Genomic DNA, 3,586 nt, shown 5'->3' with positions numbered 1-3,586 from the left:
GTTTTAGTTTATATATTTTTAAATTTCTTCTTATTTGTATGTTAAATATGTTTGAATCTAGTCGATTGACGTATCCGGTTAATTGTTTAGGCTATAATCTATTCGATTGGACCAACATGACATCATGAGTACATCTTTTTCGCGTTTAAAACTTGATCATTCAACTATAAATTGAAAAGAAGTAGCACAAAAAAAAAACAGTTGCATGTCCAAAATGCGTCGGACCGCTGGAGGTAGGCCCCGACGCAAACGGACATTTCTCCCCTCGCGGTCATTTTGGCGTCCGCGGGGCGACGCAAACAGACGCTCGCGACCACTTTTGAGCGTCTGAAATGCGTCGCCCCGCTGGAGATGCCCTAACATGTGGGGCGGTGGCGTGTGGGGCTGCGTGGGGATGGTACCACGTCACGCTCACCTAACACACACACACACACACACACACACACCCCGCGGAAAAAATTGGAAACAAATTAGGGCATCTTTTCTCTCCATCACTAATCTTGTGTCATTTGTTTTTGAAAACAAATCAAAACACTTTATGTTTTTCTCTCGCTCACTTCATTCATTTTTTTTTCCTAATTGGGTAGCAAATCTGGAATAACTTGTTTTTCTCTCTTGCTTACCTATTTCATCTTGGCCAATCTAATAGCAAACATCTACAAATGAATGAAAATATAAGATACCTACCATGGTGTTGCGAATGCTTTATCGCTGTTAGGCAAGAGTGGTAATGGGTTGCATGAGATTTACTGGTGATTTAGTGCTAGCTTACAGTTAAAAGAAACGTTCATATATATATGGGGGGTCATGCTACATCTACGGAAAAAACTTACGGAAAGCGCTTACGGACTGACGTGGCAAACCAACGTGGAAAACTATTCTGTGCGACGTGCGTCATGCGTGTAAACGCGCGTGGAAATCATCGTCGATTCCAGGGAACTCTCTCCCATGGAGAGCCCCTGCCAGAGCTCCTCCGCCGGCATGCTTACCCGTCTTGGTCGAGCCCTCGGACGTCTGCGCACCGGCCATGCCGCCGCTGCTGTGCTCGCCAGCGCGTATGCCGCACCCTCCCAGGTGTAGGGTGGCTGCTGTGGTGCTTGTCGCCATTGTGGACGACGTCCAACCTCGACGACCCCGGCCTTTTGTTGTAGCTCCGGGGAAGCATCCAGTCCTCCGGCCGACTAAGATACCGAATGGCTAGAAGAGCATCACTTCGTTTTCATGGCTAGAGAGCATCACTCCCCGGAGCGGCAGGTTGCCCTCGTTCTTTTCATGGCTAGAACATCACTCCGTAGTCCGTACGTTTTCTTCATCTCGTGGATGGCAGAATCTGGCCGCACCGACGCCGACGAGTTCACCAACAGCTCAACGCAATATAGCCTACGTCTAGCAATTCGCCGCAATGCCGCTTCCAACAAGAACTCTAAACCGCGTCCCTGCGACGAAGAGTTCACCCCTGTGTGCAAGAGCTCGCCGTGACGCCGTCTGCGACGGAAGAACACGCCCCGCCGCTGCCAACGACAACGATCACTCCATCGCCTAGGAGATGGCCAGATGGGATCGGGATTTACGGAGAAACTGCTCGTGCGGGATTTTTGTTTCTTTTCTTTCCTTATTTTTCGAGGGAGTGGGGCAGTTTGTATTCCACGCTGGCTCCACGATCGAAGAACTAAGGATATATATATATTTTTGTATGAAGAAATGACAAACAAATCGCTGTAAGGTGTTACACCGATATTGGTTTTGTCACATATAAAATACAATTTCAATCTCAAATTAGACTAAGTGTTGTTTAAAAGGTAGCACAATGAGCTAGAAGATTGTCTATGCTAGATTTAGAAGAGTTCTAAATATTGTGACGGATTCTACAAAAGAAGGCAGAGTATGTCATTATTTTGACAATGACAAAGGATGTTAAGTCAAGAGGTTCTTTGAGAACTTGGTGCAGTTCCGACAGAGTCAGAACTTTGAAGCTATATTGTGTGTGACAATATTAGTGACATATTTCAGACAGCGGAATTAAGGTTCCACCAGAAGATCAAACATATTTAATGCCGACTCATTTGGAAATGAGTGATGCGTTGAGACGCAAATGAATTACAAAATACATACGTTTCTGAGCGTGTCAGATCCGTTGACTAAAAACCTCTCCCGTGAGCAATACATGATAAAGCACCATAAGGCCAAGGTGTTATATCTTTACAAATGTAAACTAGATTATTGACTCTAGTGCAAGTGGGAGACTGAAGGAGATATGCCCTAGAGGCAATAATAAAGTGGTTATTATTTATATATTTATGTTTATGATAAATGTTTATATATCATGCTATAATTATATTAACCGAAACATTAGTACATGTGTGATATGTAGACAAAAAAAGAGTCCCTAGTATGCCTCTTAACTAGCTTGTTGATTAATGGATGATTAGTTTCATAATCATGAACATTGGATGTTATTAATAACAAGGTTATATCATTGTATGAATGATGTAATGGACACACCCAATTAAGCGTAGCATAAGATCTCGTCATTAAGTTATTTGCTATAAGCTTTCGATACATAGTTACCTAGTCCTTATGACCATGAGATCATGTAAATCACTTATACCGGAAAGGTACTTTGATTACATCAAACACCACTGCGTAAATGGGTGGTTATAAAGGTGGGATTAAGTATCCGGAAAGTATGAGTTGAGGCATATGGATCAACAGTGGGATTTGTCCATCCCGATGACGGATAGATATACTCTGGGCCCTCTCGGTAGAATGTCGTCTAATGTCTTGCAAGCATATGAATAAGTTCATAAGAGACCACATACCACGGTACGAGTAAAGAGTACTTGTCAGGAGACGAGGATGAACAAGGTATAGAGTGATACCGAAGATCAAACCTCGGACAAGTAAAATATCGCGTGACAAAGGGAATTGGTATCATATGTGAATGGTTCATTCGATCACTGAAGTCATCGTTGAATATGTGGGAGCCATTATGGATCTCCAGATCCCGCTATTGGTTATTGGTCGGAGTGAGTACTCAACCATGTCCGCATAGTTCACGAACCGTAGGGTGACACACTTAAAGTTGGATGCTGAAATGGTAGAACTTGAATATGGAATGGAGTTCGAATATTTGTTCGGAGTCCCGGATGAGATCCCGGGCATCACGAGGAGTTCCGGAATGGTCCGGAGAATAAGATTCATATATAGGAAGTCATATTCCAAGTTTGGAAATGATCCGATGCATTTATGGCAGGTTCTAGAAGGTTCTAGAAAAGTCCGGAAGAAATCACCATGGAAAGTAGAGTCCCGGAGGGACTCCACCTTGCATGACCAGCCAACCCTAAAGGGGAGGAGTCCAAGGTGGACTCCCCTAGGGTGGCCGGCCAACCCACCTCAAGGAAAGGTGGGAGTCCCACCTTGGGTAGGACCCTCCTTGAGTAGGTTTCCCACATATGGGAGGTTTTAGTGTTGGGGTCTTATTCGAAGTCTTGGACTAGAACTCTTGGTGCTTCCACCTATATAATGAGGGGCATAGGAGAGGGGGCTGACCACTTCAAGCCTCAGCCTTGGCCGCACCCTTAGAGGG

Source organism: Lolium rigidum, chromosome 7, assembly GCF_022539505.1.
Source record: "Lolium rigidum isolate FL_2022 chromosome 7, APGP_CSIRO_Lrig_0.1, whole genome shotgun sequence".
Taxonomy (NCBI): domain Eukaryota; kingdom Viridiplantae; phylum Streptophyta; class Magnoliopsida; order Poales; family Poaceae; genus Lolium; species Lolium rigidum.
The sequence above is the reverse complement of the archived record's forward strand: the minus strand, read 5'-3'. Positions refer to the sequence as shown.